Source organism: Eleutherodactylus coqui, chromosome 3 (assembly GCF_035609145.1).
Source record: "Eleutherodactylus coqui strain aEleCoq1 chromosome 3, aEleCoq1.hap1, whole genome shotgun sequence".
Classification (NCBI taxonomy): Eukaryota; Metazoa; Chordata; class Amphibia; order Anura; family Eleutherodactylidae; genus Eleutherodactylus; species Eleutherodactylus coqui.
This window is the reverse complement of record NC_089839.1, coordinates 45,610,320-45,628,499: the sequence shown is the minus strand read 5'-3', so window position 1 is coordinate 45,628,499 and position 18,180 is coordinate 45,610,320. Positions and strand designations below refer to the sequence as shown.

The following is an 18,180-nucleotide window of genomic DNA, read 5'->3' as shown; positions in this document are numbered from 1 at the left end:
AGACGCTGAAAGAGCGGTCACAGAGGTAGGAGGAAAACCAGGAGAGAGTAGTGTCCTTTAGGTTGATAGAGCAAAGCATAGAAAGGAAGAGGTCATGATCAAGTGTCAAAAACAGCGGAGAGGTCGAGGAGGATTAGTAGGGAGTAGTCGCCCCTGGACTTCGCCGTCATCAGGCTGTTTGACACTTTTGTGAGGGCGGTCTCGATGGAGTGTATGGGGCAGAAGACGGACTGAAGGGGGTCAAAAAGAGAGTTATCAGAGAGAAAGCGTGTGCGGCAGGAATAAACCAGGTGTTTTAGTAGTTTGGAGATGAAGGGAAGGTTCGAGATTGGTCGGTAGTTGGTTGTGTCGGTCGGGTCAAGGTTCGTTTTTTTTTAGCAGACAGGAAGTGCTGGAGTGTTTGAATGATGAGAGGAATATGCCAGAGATCAGAGAGAGGTTGAAGATAGTGGTAAGGTGAGTAATGATGGTCGAGAAAAGTGACCAGAGGAGGTATGAGGGAAGAGGGTCACTAGCACAGGTGGTGGGGCAGGCAGCGGAAAGCAGTCTGGAGACTTCGTCCTGTCGTTGGGACTAGTACAGAAAATGAGTGAGTGATGGATTCAGTGCCGAAACGGGGCTTGCTGTGCAGTTTTCGGAGAGGTCTTTTCGGATGTTTTCGATTTTTTCTTTGAAATGGACGGCTAGCTCTCAAGCACTGAGATCCGTCACGGGGGCCTGTTTTTTGGGGATGAGGAGTTGTTTGGGGTTGTGGGATAGCGAGGAGACGAGGGAGGTGAAGTAAGTTTGTTTGGCATGGTAGAGGGCGAGGTTGTAAGTTTTGAGCATAAATTTGAAGCGGAGGAAGTTTGCAGGCTGCTTTGACTTTATAAACAGCCATTCAGCACACCTGGAGCACCGCTGGATGAAGCACGATTGGGGCGTGAGCCAAGGTTGCCGTGGTCTGCGGTGGACGGTTCGGGTCACGGGGGTTGCTGCTCCATCCAGGACGCATCTGAGGGTGGTGGGGTAGTGTTCAGCAGCCAGATTGGGGCATGAGAGGAGAGAGATGGGGGACAGAGAGGACTGTAAGGTCTCAGCGAACTGTTTGGTGCGGACAGTCTGGAGGTTCCTAGAGGTGGGAGGGTATGGGGAGATGCTAGGGTGCCTGATGGAGAAAGAGGAGGTTGTAATCTGGGAGTGGAAGGGGGAGTTAGCAAAGTAGGAGGCAGAGCAAAGGTGGAGAAAAATTAGGTCGAGAGTGTTGCGACGCGCAGGGACAGTGGGCGGAAGAGTCGTAGGGTAGGTGAGTAAGGGCATTGGGGGAATGACTTGAAAGGTGCAGTTTCGGCGAAAGGAGAAAGCCTACTCCTCCGCCACGCCTGTCGTCCAATCCAGGGGTGTGGGAGAACTGCAAGCCATCATAGGACAATCCAGCGGGGGAGGTAGAATTAAACTGCTGTATCCACGTTTGGAGGTGAAGAGGTCATGGATAGTAGGGAGTTTATTGTACACGGACTGGGGGTTCCATAGGGCACATTTAAAGAAGGCAGGGGGTGGGAGTTGATATGATAGGGGGGAGATTTTGGTTAGAAGCAGTACGGGGTGGGCCATGGTTGGGGAGATGTCCCCTACAGCCGGAAGTAATAGGCTAGAAAGGGTGAGCAGGTGTTTGGGGGATTTGTGAGGGTGGCAATGGTGTTTCTTGGGGGTGTGAAGTGAATGGAGGCATTTGAGGAAGGTGAGGAGTGCGTGGGAGCTGTGCATTGGCGAGGAGAGGGGGGCTAATGTGGATGAAGTGTATTGGGGGTGGACGTATGAAGAGAGCGTTAAGGCTCACAGCGGGGATGGCGATGGAGGCTATAAAAGAGATGAGGTTTTTGAGGTGCAGGGTGTTAGTGCTGGTGGAGTCTACCTGACTCCTGCCCCGTTCAGCGGCCATGTCTAGATGCTCAGCTCGCTCGATTGAGCAGATGGACAGGTGAGGCAGGATGTATGTGGAGCAGGCTATTACAGGTGATGAGGCAAGGGAAGCGAGGAGCAGTTAATGCAGAGACGTAAGCCTGAGCGAAGCAGTTGAGATGCAGTCTTTGCAGATGATGATGATGGTCATGTAGCAGGGTGAGGGGAAGCAGGAAAGGCTCTTAGATTGTGGAGTGACTAATACCCAACTTTCCAGACACCGGAAAAGTGACCATGAGCCACAGCCACAACTCTACAGCAATCCACCTGGCCCTGCACTTATTAACAATTTGTCCCTCACTGGACAGGGGGATAGAGGGGCAGGGACGATGCCTATCGATCCCGCCTCTGGTCCTCAAACACTCTGCAGTATTGCAAGCTGGCAGTCGTTAGAATACAGGCTGAGTTGTATCTAGCGTTCTCAGACTTCTGCACGTATGCGAAGCGGAAGCTCAAATCACCACCTGATCCGTTCTAACGCACTCCAGAGCTCTACAATATGCATACACAAGCGCTGCCACCACCAATTTCGTTACAGTAAATTGGAACCCGATCTATGATTTATGTATACAATCTTCGGAGAATCTGGTCTTGGGGTTAACATGGACGAGGCTCACTATTTAATTTAACTTTTAATTCTCAAAGAAAAGAGCAGTGCTTATTTACAGAAAAATACAAAAATGATGTTACCAGATAAATGGGAAGAGACATACATGTGATATCACAGACAGCAAAATAACAAGGGTTAAAAGAAGAGAGTTACCATTCTGTGTTGTGGAGTCGCGCCAGAACATCGGACCAGACCCCACGTATAGTAACCTCCAAGGGGCTGACCCCAATCACACGTCTGTGTGCGGTTTTTAAACTCTCACTGTGGTAACTCCCATTTAGTTCCTTCCAGCCCCCGTGGGAGATGGCTTATCTTGGGACACATAATTCCCTGACATACATATTTCCTTCATAACTCCGTGTGGGTGTGACCCACCATGACAATATGACACAGTGTTTCCTGTTGTGATTTTACGTGTGTTTTGAGCCCACGCATGAGTAGTTTTGGACGCATCTGGTCCGAGATACGCAATTCTCGTTTCCTGAGCGTCGTGCCGATATGGGAGTCCCTGCATCTTATTTGCAGAGATGCGACATTCCACAAAATATCCCCGTCAGCGGGCTGCGATGTACAGATCTTTCATAATTCCTAAATTACATTTTTCCTTGTCTTAAGGACACGTTCTTTTGTTAACTTTGCCTCCAAAAGTTATCAGGTCAGTTACGACCATTTGGACCAGTATGGGAGGGAAAGAGCTACTGGGGTGTGAAGCCTGTTTCCTTTCCTTGTCCCCTAATATAAACATTTGCTGGCTCTGGCTTCAGAGGGGATATAGGACATCAGAGACCCCCTGGGGGGATGTGACAGGCTCTTTGAAGCCTGCTGCTCAAAGCTTCCTACAGCACTCAGCTTTTCTATATGCGGAAAGGCATCTAACCCTTCTTTCTACAAACTATACAAAATGACTGACAGACTACAACCTCCACATCACAATGCATATCTATTAATCTCATATCTTTATCTATCACTCTGGTATCTATCTACCCTTCTAATATCTATCTAGTAAGGGGAAAGGATGTCGGATCAGCTTTTCTAGTGTCCTGAACGTCAGCTCATTTGACTGGATAGTTGGGGGGGGGAAACGACACTTTATTTAACTCTTTATACTACAATGATAATGAGACACGTGCAAAATGGAGCAAGTACAGGCATAGCCAAGAGCAGTGGAGTGTAGATGCAGTCTTTGCAGAAGTAGTCTTTGCGGGTTATTTAAACGAGCGTGATGAGTGACGAGAGGAATGAAGTGGCCATTTTGGGCGATGAGGCGAGTGGGGTGGGATAGAGCAGATGGGGCAGTCTTTGGCGGCTTTTGCCCTAACATTCGGCCTCAGTAGAGGTTCGTCATGGTGGAGTCTGTGGGGAGAGTGCAGTGCCGTTCAAGGGATGGCAAGTCAGCGGAGCTAGTGTTGTTTCAGCTCCTGTTGATCAGGTGGACCCTTGCAGTGAGCAGGTGGAGGTGGCCGCAGGGCTTAGGCCGGTTGGAAGGATCTCTGAGCCGGGGTGCAAGGATCAGGGCAGATGTTTAGGCCAGAAATGTGGGCTACCTGTCTCCTGGCTTGTATAACTGCATAACACACTTGATTCAGGTCAGACATGCCTGCCAAAGAAGGAATAGTTTCCATTCCCCATTGAGTGTCCAGAAAGCCTACATGCACATGGACTGAAAAAATCAGTCACATGGTCTCCCCTTCTGAGCATGCATTATGTATCTCTCCCCCCAGTATATATAGTGTTACCTTCAGTAGTTATTTCTTTACTTCTGAAACTCCCAGCCTCTTAACTCAGATGGTCATGTGATCTCGGTTCTAGTTTCTAGTCAGTTTCTCTGTCTGTGTGATGCTATTACATGGACCTAGCACAGAAACTGCCTACTATCCTATCACAGTTACTGATAATAATCCCATAGTTGTAATAGAGATCACAGCTCATCCTCCTGACTGAATACTTATGGTCTGTAGCTTATTTAGATAAAGTTAAATTAATGATAATTAAACCGTTACCCCAGCAGGCAGAAATGGGACAGCCTCTAGCCAACGTTGTGTTGATGCATTATTGGATAGGTGTGAAACTGAAACCAAAAGCTTGCACTATCAAGATGGTGCTTGATAAGTATCAGACGGAAGGCTTCACTGCATGTAAGTAGTTGCAATGCCCGGAGAAGAAATCCAGAATGTGATAGGCAAACAGGTGAAGGGGGCAAGGATGGAATAATATGTTTTCGCTGGAGTGGTCCTTTAAACAGAAGGCTTAACAAAAGGCTTTCCATTCCCTTCTATCTCTCACTGACTGCGATGTAAAAAAAGAAACTTTCTTTCCCATTAGGTTTCTATGAAATAGGCCAAATAGTGCTGCAGACAGCGTTGTTTGTACCCATAAAAAAACGGAAACCAAATGAAACAGAAGGAAACGCACAGCCAAAAATTGAAAAAAAAAACAAATACTGAGAGCAATGGGGGGGAAGGGACTTTTAATCCACTTTCCTGCTTAGACAACGGAACAGAAGAACGGAATTGTGCAGGAAAGCCTAAACGCAGGTGTGAATGGGCCCCACTGAAATTACTGGGGATTTTACAGGATCCGTTGATTTGCTCTTAAGACGAAACAGAAAAACTGAAAGCAGAACATTGTGAACTCATCCCTGCTGTACTTGTTTCTCAGAAGGCTGACAGCCAGTATGAAAGTCATTAGGTAGTTTCTCAGCTTCCCTACACTCCCGAATGGCAATGGGGCCACGTTGGCAGGAGACACCTCGGTGCCCGCCATCATTCCGTTCTGCACACTAAGTTGCGTGGCAATAGAATCAGATGTACCTCCGTACCACTTATAGAATCAGATGCACCTCCGTACCACTTATAGAATCAGATGTATCTCCGTACCACTTATGGAATCAGATGTATCTCCGTACCACTTATAGAATCAGATGTACCTCCGTACCACTTATAGAATCAGATGCACCTCCGTACCACTTATAGAATCAGATGCACCTCCGTACCACTTATAGAATCAGATGCACCTCCGTACCACTTATAGAATCAGATGCACCTCCGTACCACTTATAGAATCAGATGTATCTCCGTACCACTTATAGAATCAGATGTATCTCCGTACCACTTATAGAATCAGATGCATCTCCGTACCACTTATAGAATCAGATGCATCTCCGTACCACTTATAGAATCAGATGTACCTCCGTACCACTTATAGAATCAGATGTATCTCCGTACCACTTATAGAATCAGATGCATCTCCGTACCACTTATAGAATCAGATGCATCTCCGTACCACTTATAGAATCAGATGTACCTCCGTACCACTTATAGAATCAGATGTATCTCCGTACCACTTATAGAATCAGATGTATCTCCGTACCACTTATAGAATCAGATGTATCTCCGTACCACTTATAGAATCAGATGCATCTCCGTACCACTTATAGAATCAGATGCATCTCCGTACCACTTATAGAATCAGATGTATCTCTGTACCACTTATAGAATCAGATGCATCTCCGTACCACTTATAGAATCAGATGCACCTCCGTACCACTTATAGAATCAGATGCACCTCCGTACCACTTATAGAATCAGATGCATCTCCGTACCACTTATAGAATCAGATGTATCTCTGTACCACTTATAGAATCAGATGCATCTCCGTACCACTTATAGAATCAGATGCACCTCCGTACCACTTATAGAATCAGATGCACCTCCGTACCACTTATAGAATCAGATGCACCTCCGTACCACTTATAGAATCAGATGCACCTCCGTACCACTTATAGAATCAGATGCACCTCCGTACCACTTATAGAATCAGATGCACCTCCGTACCACTTATAGAATCAGATGCATCTCCGTACCACTTATAGAATCAGATGCATCTCCGTACCACTTATAGAATCAGATGCATCTCCGTACCACTTATAGAATCAGATGTACCTCCGTACCACTTATAGAATCAGATGCATCTCCGTACCACTTATAGAATCAGATGTATCTCCGTACCACTTATAGAATCAGATGCACCTCCGTACCACTTATAGAATCAGATGTACCTCCGTGCCACTTATAGAATCAGATGCATCTCCGTACCACTTATAGAATCAGATGTACCTCCGTACCACTTATAGAATCAGATGTATCTCCGTACCACTTATAGAATCAGATGTACCTCCGTACCACTTATAGAATCAGATGTACCTCTGTACCACTTATAGAATCAGATGTATCTCTGTACCACTTATAGAATCAGATGTATCTCCGTACCACTTATAGAATCAGATGTACCTCCGTACCACTTATAGAATCAGATGTACCTCCGTACCACTTATAGAATCAGATGTACCTCCGTACCACTTATAGAATCAGATGTACCTCCGTACCACTTATAGAATCAGATGTATCTCCGTACCACTTATAGAATCAGATGTATCTCTGTACCACTTATAGAATCAGATGTATCTCTGTACCACTTATAGAATCAGATGCATCTCCGTACCACTTATAGAATCAGATGCATCTCCGTACCACTTATAGAATCAGATGCACCTCCGTACCACTTATAGAATCAGATGTATCTCCGTACCACTTATAGAATCAGATGTATCTCTGTACCACTTATAGAATCAGATGTATCTCTGTACCACTTATAGAATCAGATGCATCTCCGTACCACTTATAGAATCAGATGCATCTCCGTACCACTTATAGAATCAGATGCACCTCCGTACCACTTATAGAATCAGATGTATCTCCGTACCACTTATAGAATCAGATGTATCTCCGTACCACTTATAGAATCAGATGTATCTCCGTACCACTTATAGAATCAGATGTATCTCCGTACCACTTACTTTTACACCTTTCTTCAGGGAGTGTCTTCGTTCAGCGCCTCCGCCCTGTGGGGACATATAAACACATTGAGGGACGTACGTAAAACGAAACCTTATCAATGTGACAATATAACACATAAAACGTTTGTCAGAAATATTTCTACTGTATATTCTTGGACAATCCCTTTAACAATGAAGGTTGCAATTCAGGGACAGCAAGCAGAGCTGTAGACATTAGCAGTCAGAGAAATCACTATTGTTGTGAACCGGACTTTTGTGTTTGCTTTAGAAAATCCACTTTCAAATACCCCAAAATAAGATAGTGGGGGGTCCCATACTCAGGTTAAGGTTAGAAGAGCAGCAGCATACCCACACCATAACAGCTCAGTGAATAAGTACTGTACCAGAACCAAGCTCATACCATAAATACAGTACCAGAACCAATTTCCTAACATAAATACATCACAAAACCAACCTCAGTACATAGATATAATACCGTAACCAAGCTCATAACATAAATGCAGCATCAGAACCAAACTCAGTACATGGATGTGATACTAGAACCAAGCACATAACATAAATACAGCACAAACCAACCTCAGTACATGGATATAATACCGGAACCAAGCGTATAACATAAATACAGCACAAACCAACCTCAGTACATAGATATAATACCTGAACCAAGCACATAACATAAATACAGCACAAACCAACCTCAGTACATGGATATAATACCGGAACCAAGCACATAACATAAATACAGCACAAACCAACCTCAGTACATAGATATAATACCGTAACCAAGCTCATAACATAAATGCAGCATCAGAACCAAACTCAGTACATGGATGTGATACTAGAACCAAGCACATAACATAAATACAGCACAAAAGAACCTCAGTACATGGATATAATACCGTAACCAAGCGTATAACATAAATACAGCACAAACCAACCTCAGTACATAGATATAATACCTGAACCAAGCTCATAACATAAATGCAGCACAAATCAAACTCAGTACATGGATATAATACCGGAACCAAGCTCATAATATAAATACAGCATCAGAACCAAACTCAGTACATGGATGTAATACTAGGACCAAGATCATAACATAAATACAGCACAAACCAACCTCAGTCCATAGATATAATACCAGAACCAAGCTCATAACATAAATGCAGCACCAATCAACCTCGGTACATAGTGTTTCCCTGAAAATAAGACCTTCTCTGAAAATAAGCCCTAGCATGATTGTTAAATAGTGTGTAAGCAACTATACATGTAAAAAAATAAGTATTCTGGAGCAAAAATTAACATAAGTCTTATTTTCGGGGGAAACAGGGTAGATATAATACCAAAACCAAGCTCATAACTTATATACAGAGGCCTTCCTCACACAGGCGTTTGCAAAAATGCAGCGTTTTTCCAACAAAGCTGGAAAAAAAAGCAATAATCACCTAGCAGACGCCGCTGGGTCCCTGTCCCTGCTTTCCGTAACTCTGCGCAGGCTTCCTGGCACTTGTAATCCCCGAAGACCATCTTTTGCTGGTAATGTGCGTTGAAGACCACACCTCCAGCAAGAGATTGCTCTGATTGGCTGAGCCAATGAATGGCTGTGATTGGCCAAGCACCTCAGCCAATGAGAGCAATCTCTTGCTGGAGGCGGGGTCTTTAATCCCAACTACCAGAAAGAGATGCATTCTCGGCATGACAAGTTCAGGGGAAGTCTGCACAGATCTCCGGAGAGCAGCGGCAGGGACCCAACGGCGCCTGCTAGGTGAGTATGGATTGTTTTTTTTTTCTCAGGTAGTGTAGGAGAGGTCATCAAAGGTAAAAGTCCCAGGGAATCCCTTTAAAAAAAAGTTGCCCCCCAAACTTTAAAGGGGTATTCCAGACTTTTTCAAGTAAAGACCTACCTTCAGGAAAGGGCATCAATAGTTAACTGGCAGGGGTCCACCGCTTGGGAACCCAGCCGATCAGCTGATTGTCCAGCCCGCTCTCAGTACAGCAGGCTGAATGTTATCATTGTGAAATCAATGGGTGGGATGCGCTCCGACTGCACTTCCTGCACCTCATTACGGTCCGGGACAAACGTCCCATCCTGTCTGTAACAGGAAGTGCAGTAGAGCAGTGCTCTTACAGATTTCAACAGCCTCTCTAACACTTCCAGGCCTGACTAGCCGTGACGATGTCTGGCCATGCTGCAGAGTGACAGCGGGCCAGATGATCAGCTGGGATTCTAAGCGGCAGATCGACGCCGATCAGCCAGCGATTACCTATCCTGAGGATAGTCATCACTTCTAAAAACCTGGAATACCCCTTTAAGGTTACCCATATACACAGGATAGGAGATAAGCATCTGATAGGTGGGGGTCTCACCGCTGGAACCCTCACCAAGTGCAGTAATAAGGATCCCTTGTCTCCCCGTATGACTGGAGGAGTGGTTGAAATCTGTGCATCACTCCCCCCTTTATCTCTATGGGGTTGCTGTAGTCCCATAAATGGAGCAGCAGCGGCGCACATGCACAAACCGCTGATCCATTTATATGGGGGGGGGGGGGGAATAGGTGGGCGGACCCTATAATCGTGATCGATGGGGTCCCAGTGGTTGAGCCCCAACAAGCGGACACCTAGGGCTTAGTTACATGGGCAAGTGTGATATCGGCTCAATATCATCCATTGCATAAAACACGTGTGAAGATATCGCTCGTGTGACTAAGCCCTTATCCTGTGGATAGGCGAGAAGTTAAAGGGGTTTTCTAGGCAGTTTTTTTGGATTGCCAATTCTCAGGATAGTTGATCAGCTGGAGTCCACCAATCAGCTGTGCGGACACCCACGGCGCCCCCCAACATGGTGCAACCCTCATTGATTTCAAGGGATTTGTGCCTGCATTTACCAGCGCCGGCCACAACACAGGTCGGCGCAATGCGCTTCAACTCCGTATTGTGTTGCGGTCTGAACAGCTAACCGTTGGAGTCCTACACAGCAGATCACCGCTAATCAGCTGTTTATGACCGATCCGGAGGATGGATCATCACTAGTAAAAAGTAGGACAATCCCTTTAAGTGTTTAAGTTGTATTTTCTCTTTTATGGTAAGGTCACATGACAGTGCTGTCCTTTATAGCCGACACATCACTACGGAAGAAACATGGCCGCATCCTCATCATCACACAGGGATACCCAAAGAAAGGATAGAATTACTATAGAAAGTTTATTATAGCCTAAAACCACCCAGAAACACAGACGTCCCCATTACTGGCTGCCCACTTCCACCACTAAAGCACACGTGACACTAAGTGCATCCTAACCCCAGCCTTGTGATCATACAGATGTGAGCTACAGCCAGTAAAAAAAAAAACTACATTTCCCGGCATGCCTCTGCACAGCCGGAAAGCCGCAGAAGCAGTCGTGTCCCAAGTGCCTGCTGTAGCACTGGGGTCAGCAGCCTCTGGGACCGCTGCAAGCCGGGGAGGCAGCGACGGACACTCAGCCTCCCGGTGGACAAGCGCTGACCTTAGTGTAGACTGGACACGTGCACGCTGAGCAGCAGCTCTTCAATATTCCAGCGCTCTTCGTAGCTCCGCCTCCTCCTGCCGCCCCGGCTACAGCGAGCCGAGTGGTTCAAATTACCGCAACCAATTCTCGAATGTATTATTCAAGTGCGCATGCGCAAGGAAATGGGCGCGAAGGTTAATTTTCCTTTCCATGAAAAGTCTGACTGGAATATGTTAAGGGGGAAATCATAAAACACATTAATCAGGCGTTACATGGTTATAGTAATAAGGGGCAGCTCACACAGGCCGTACAGACTCACCCGTTAAAGCGAATCGGTGTGTACAGGCGTGCCGCTTATATGCGGACTGATATAACGCATAAAACAAAATGGCTGAATGTCTGATTACGGAGCAAAATCGCCCATGGAAGTCCGGGAACGTAAAGAAAAACGCAGCAAACACGGATAGGACATGCGCTGAGGGTTTTTTTTTTACATATGTTTCCTAGAGAACGGAAACAAAAAAAGCGACATCCACTGCGCCTTCCTGCGTTTTTGTTTTTTTACACACGTGAAAAACAGGCGGCACGCGGACTTAACCCCTTAAGGACCTGACACTTTTTAGGGATTTTACCCAAGTGGCGGTTTTACTGCCCTACTTTTTTTCCTTCAGCTACCAAAATTATTTTTTTAACATATAGGGCGATTTTTTAAAAATATTTTTTTACAGTTTTTTTTTGTTTTATTTTATTGGGGTGAAAGGCTAAAATGAAAGAGATTTTTTTTAGCATTTATAGTTGTTTTTTTTTAATTTTAATTAAATCCCTTTTTTGGAAATTATTATTTTTTTCTATATCGCTGCATTCAAAGTCCTGTAACTTTTTTATTTTTCCTTGGACGGCGCTCTGGGAGGGCTCATTTTTTTGCGAGACGAGCTGTAGTTTTTATTGGTACCATTTTTAGGTACATACGACTTTTTTGATCACTTTTATTGCATTTTTTGGGAGGCAAAATGAAAAAAATATGCATTTTGCCTCAGTTTTTTAGGGGTTTTCTTTACGCCTTTTGCCGTGTAGGATAAAAAGCGTGTTCAGCTTATTGTACGCGTCGTTACGGATACGGCAATACCAAATATGTGGGATTTTAATTAGAAAAAAAATGTTACGCTAATATGGGAAAAGCACAAAAAAGGGTTTTTTTAACTTTTTTTTTTACATCTTTATTTTTATTACATTGTTTTATCCTCTTTTTACACTTTTTTTGTCCCTGTGGGGGACTTCCACCATGGCACCTATGATCGCTATGATAAGGATTGTCTGTTCTGCAATGCCTTACCGCTTGTATTAGCGATAGCAGGCACTGGCAATGCAGGGCGCCTCTGGCTGGCAACTAGAGATGAGCGAGTATACTCGCTAAAGGCGAGCATTGCTTTTAGCGAGTACCTGCCCGCTTGAGACTGAAGGTTCGGGTTCCGGCGGCGGGCAGGGAGTTGTGGGGGAGAGCGGAGCAGAACGGAGGGGAGATCTCTCTCTCCCTCTCTCCCCCCCGCTCCCTCCTGCTGACAGCCGCTACTCACCGCTCCCCCGCACCGGCACCCGAACCTGCAGTCTCGAGCAGGGAGATACTCATTAAAGGCAATGCTCGCTCGAGCAATTGCCTTTAGCGAGTATACTCGCTCATCTCTACTGGCAACCTGTTGACATGGCAACGCATCGGGCTGTAATTTCATTGTGAGAGTCCGATGACGTCACAGAGGGAGCGCGGTCCCTCTGTGCGCCCTTTACATGCTAGATTGTGGCAGGGAAGGGCTTAACAGCGGGGGTGGCTGCTCCAATGCACCCCCGCTGTTGTAGCAGGAGGCCGGCTATCGGTGACAGCCGGCTCCCCCTGCTGGGTAGAGCGGGATCTGTTATGATCTCGCGCTATCCCCAGAATGTAAGTGTGTATCCTGTTGCGTTAAGTGCCCAGGATGTATATTAACGTCCTGTGGTGTGAAGGGGTTAAGCGCTATGTACTAAGAAGTGAAAGTGTTTCTTTGCACAACAGGCGTTCCGTTTTTTCCCGCGTACATATATTTTAGGGCTCCTTCACGCGAGCGTATACGCAATTGCACACGACTTAACGCAACGTATTTGCTCCGTGAAACAGTCTCATTTGCGCTCATATCGGCGTATCCTACTGTACCTTTTGCTCCCGCAGGGTGTGCCCACTTTTGCGCAGCAGACGAACACGCCCCGATTTAAAGGGGTTGTCCCGCGAAAGCAAGTGGGGGTATACACTTCTGTATGGCCATATTAATGCACTTTGTAATGTACATCGTGCATTAATTATGAGCCATACAGAAGTTATTCACTTACCTGTTCCGTTGCTAGCGTCCTCGTCTCCATGGTGCCGTCTAATTTTCAGCGTCTAATCGCCGGATTAGACGCGCTTGCGCAGGCCGGTCTTCTTTTCTCAATGGGGCCGCTCGTGCCGGAGAGCGGCTCCGTGTAGCTCCGCCCCGTCACGTGCCGATTCCAGCCAATCAGGAGGCTGGAATCGGCAATGGACCGCACAGAAGCCCTGCGGTCCACCGAGGGAGAAGATCCTGGCGGCCATCTTCACAAGGTAAGTAAGAAGTCACCGGAGCGCGGGGATTCAGGTAAGTGCTGTGCGGTTTTTTTTTTAAGTCCCTGCATCGGGTTTGTCTCGCGCCGAACGGGGGGGCTGTTAAAAAAAAAAAAAAACCCGTTTCGGCGCGGGACAACCCCTTTAATTGGCTAGTTAACTTAACCCCTTAGTGACGGAGCATTTTTGCTTTTTCCCATTTTTGTTTTTTCCTACTCCCTTTTAAAAAATCGTAGCTCCTTTATTTATCCATCGACGTCGCTGTATGAGGGCTTGTTTTTTGCGGGACGAGTTGTAGTTTTCAATGGTGCTATTTAATGTACCATATAATGTACTGAAAAACTTTAAAATAAATTCTAAGTGGAGTTAAATGTAAAAAAAACGACATTCCGCCATCCTGTTTCTTTGGCGCACAAACTGGAACAAAAACGACCTGATAACTTTATTCTATGGGTCAGTACGATTACTACGATACCAAACTTGTTTAGTATTTTTTTTGCTGTAGTACTTCTATTTTTTTTTTGAGATATTTAATTTTTGTAAATTATTTTCTGTGTCCATTTTCTGCGCGCAATAACTTTTTTATTTTTTTGGCGACGTAGTTGTGTGAGGGCTCATTTTGTGCGGTATGTCCTGACGTTTCCGTTGGTACCATTTTCGCATACAATTGACTTTTTGATCGCTTTTTATTACATTTTTTCTCGGAGATAGGGTGACCAAAAAAGTGCATTTCTGGCGTTCTTTATTTTTTTTCTGGACGACGTTCACCGTGCGGGAAAAATGATACACTACTTTGATAGATCGAACTTTTACAGATGCAGCGATACCAAACACATATTTTTGGTTTATAATTTTTATTTTTTTTTATTGCAAATGAAGCAAAAGGGTTTTTTTGTTTGAACTTTTATAACTTTTTATTTTTTTTTAATAATTAGTAAAACTTTTTTGCTATTATTTTTACACTTTCTCTTAGCCCCCCCCCCTAGAGGACTACAATCAGCGATGCTTTGATCGCTCCTGCAGTATGACGTAATGCTATAGCATTACATCATACTGTTTTTTGACAGGCAGTCTATCAAGCCACTCCACGGGGATGGCTTGATAGGCAGTCTGCTAAAGGCCCCCAGCCGCCTTGACAGCTGCACGGCTCCCCCGATCTCACCGTGGGGGGGGGGCCGTACGGGACCCCCGAACGCCTTTAGGGGGATTTAAATGACAGCGGCATTAAAAGAGGTTAATAGCCACAATCAGCCATATGGCTGATTGCAGCTATTGCCTGCGGGTATCAGCTGTAATAAACAGCTGACACCCGCGCTGTATGGAGGGAGATAGCGGCGCTATTGGGCCGTCACTAAAGGGGTTAATGAATTTCAGATGGGTTCCTTTTTCCACAGAATTGCGCATCTACTTGCACATTGCTGTGTTCCTTTTCACTCGCGCGAAATGCGTATGTAAAAGGAGTTGTGAATGAACCGATTGAAATCAATAGGTTCTACTCTCTGCGTACTGTGTGCAAATTGTGCACGCGCAGAATCACGCCCCCTTACTGTATTTATTTTGTGCGCATATCCTGCGTATTTGTGTGGCATTAAACCACGCACGCTCTTATTGATTTCAATGGGCAATTAAGCTTAATTCGTTTAATATGCGCAATTTTCATGCGCAATACACACAAAAATAGGACACGGAGGGGTTTTTTCTCTGCACAACTAACATGCACACAAATTTTTCATACGTAATACGCAGCGCGAATGCATTTGCGTGAATGAGCCATTAGTCTTTCACTTAATATGGAAATGAAACGTCAAGTGGTTAAGACAAAAACAATAGTAAAGTATTCCGTTACTTCAGTCCTCAAACACTCCGCTGTGGATTGGTTTTTTTTTCTTGTAAAAAAAAACGCTATGAATTTCGTGTTGTTTACAGGCGTATTTTTAGGAGTGTTTTTATTCTTATTCACACATTTTTCATTGTGTGTCTTTTCAGGTATTTCTTTATCATTTCATTTGGAAAAATGCCTGAAAAATATTCCATACTTCAAGATGCCAATTTTTGGCAAAGAAAAAAGCCACTGACCCAAAAAAACACCCTGAGGCTGCATTCACACGAACGTATATTGGCTCGGTTTTCACGCCGAGCCGATATACGTTGTCCTCGTATGCAGGGGGGGGATGGAAGAGCCAGGAGCAGGAACTGAGCTCCCGCCCCCTCTCTGCCTCCTCTCCACCCCTCTGCACTATTTGCAATGGGGAGAGGTGGGACGGGGGTGGGGGGGGGGGCTAATGTTTGGACCTTAGTCGCGCCCCCGTTCCGCCTCCTCTCATTGCAAATAGTGCAGAGGGGCGGAGAGGAGGCAGTGAGGGGGCGGGAGCTCAGTTCCTGCTTCTGGCTCTTCCATCCTCCCCCCCCCCCCTGCAGAGAGAGACAACGTATATCGGCTCGGCGTGAAAACCGAGCCGATATACGGTCGTGTGAATGCACCCTTAGGCTGGATTCAGACAACCGTATATCGGCTGGGTTTTCACGCCGAGCCGATAAACGGTGTCCTCATCTGCAGAGGGGGGAGGATGGAAGAGCCAGAAGTAGGGAACTGAGCTCCCGCCCCCTCTCTGCCTCCTCTCCGCCCCTCTGCACTATTTGCAATGGAGGAGAGGGGACGGGGCTAATTTTCGGAACTTAGCCCCACCCTGCCTCCTTTCATTGCAAATAGTGCAGGGGGCCGAGAGGAGGCAGAGAGGGGGCGGGAGCTAAGTTCCTGCTCTTGGCTCCCCCCCCCCCCTGCAGATGAGGACACCGTATATCGGCTCGGTTTTCACACCAAGCCGATATACGGTGTCCTTGTCTGCAGGGGGGAGGAGATGAAAGAGCCAGGAGCAGGAACTGAGCTCCCGCCTCCTCTCCACCCCTTGCCACCATTTGCAATAGGAGGGGGCGAGACAGGGGTGGAGCCAAGTCCTGGCGCTTAGCTCCACCCCCATACCGCCCCTCACATTGCAAATAGTGGCGAGGGGCGGGGAAGGGTCGGGAGCTCAGTTCCTGCTCCTGGCTCTTCCATCTCCCCCCACCCCACAGATGAGGACACCGTATATCGGCTCGGCGTGAAAACCGAGCCGATATACGGTCGTCTGAATCCACCCTAAAAATGCAAATGTAATGATTTCACATTTCCTTGTTGCCTTTGAGGGAATGTTCACACGTTGGATCCCGTCAAGGAATTTTTCACGCGGAATCTGCCCGCAAAGCTGTGACTGAAACTCCCAGCTATTCTAGCGCCATTTTTGCCATGAATACACATGCGGAATTAACCCTGTCAATGGGCAAAATCCACAAGCAGAATTCCCACTGCATTTCTGTGCCGATCCACGTGAAGACGTGACACGTTACTTCTTCACTCAGACCCATGCTGAAACCCGTCGGCAATTCTGCTTGTGGATTTTGCCCATTGACAGGGTTAACTCCACATATGTATTCATGGCAAAAATGGCGCTAGAATAGCTGCGAATTTTAGTGTTTTCATAAGGCCGGTTCTATAGTGAAAAATGTGCAGTTAATTTGCAGGATTTAGAAAAAAACGCTTATTGTAGCCAACTACAACTTTATAGTGGTGAATGGCCGAGGGAAGTGCGCAACTGCGCATGCTCAACCGCTGAGCGAAGAACTACTGGAGAACATCCTCACTAGCGATGGCGGGTAAGTGGAGGTTTGAAATGGGGTCGTAATGGTCGTAAAGATTTCTCAGAAAATTTACTTTTTTGGAGATGCTTCTATTGGCTAAAATTATTGTTTTCAAATGTAGCTGTCACTGAACTACCATTGTGATCTTGGGAACATCGCTTTACAGGGGTTTTCTGGCACTAAACTGTTGATGACCCATTCTCAGAATGGGTCATCAATAGTTATACCAAGGGGGTCCGTCGTTCATGATCCCCGCCAATCAACTGATTGACTAGGTTGTGGCACTCCAGCAAGCGCTGCCGCCTCTTTTCTGGCCAGTGACCTCACGTTCATTTGTCACGTTGCCTATGAGCTGCTCCATCCCTTTCACTTGAAGCTGCAGTACCAGGCGCAGCCACTAAACAATGTACGGCGCAGTGCCTTGAATGGACCGAAGTGACAGCGGTACCCACTACATTCAGCTGATTAGCAGTGATCACGAGACCCTCACCCATCAATATTGTTGGAAAACCCTTTCAACCCCTTCAAGGCCAGAGATATTTCATTTTTTACTTCTGTTTTATCATCTCCATCTTCCAAGAAATTTTAAAAATACAATTTTATCATTTTTGGGTGGGTCAGTTCTTCAACATTTATGTGCACTAAAATCGAGGTGCGCTTTAGGCTGTGGGTCGGTACGGTTACGTCTAGACTGCGCTCTGTGGGGGCTTGTCTTTGTGGGGCAAGCTGTAGTTCTTATTAGTTCCAATTTGGGGTACATACCGTACATTTTTTCACAGATGGGGTAAAGAAAAGCAATTACGACATTCTATACTTTTTTTTTGTTCACCTTGCGGCATAGTGTAAGATTTTAATAGCTCGGATTTTCACGTACTTGGTCGCACAAATACTGCATGTGGGGGTTTTCATTGTTTAGATTTTGTTTCCAATGAAATGCTCCCGCTGCGCGTGCCCCATCAGTAAATATGTCATTTTCCGTGTATTGCTAATATTATTAACACACCTCACT

At 46.0% G+C, this 18,180-nt stretch overlaps 1 protein-coding gene across 1 annotated transcript in view; it reads right to left on the bottom strand.

Annotated features, from left to right (window-relative positions):
• The window catches only part of SRBD1 (S1 RNA binding domain 1), a 212,677-nt gene extending 205,230 nt beyond the window's left edge, over window positions 1-7,447 (bottom strand). The window contains exon 1 of the mRNA XM_066595552.1: window positions 7,407-7,447. The gene's annotated coding sequence lies outside the window, so the exon portion shown is untranslated. The remainder of the gene's footprint in view (window positions 1-7,406) is intronic.
• Between the last annotated feature and the right edge of the window lie 10,733 nt (window positions 7,448-18,180).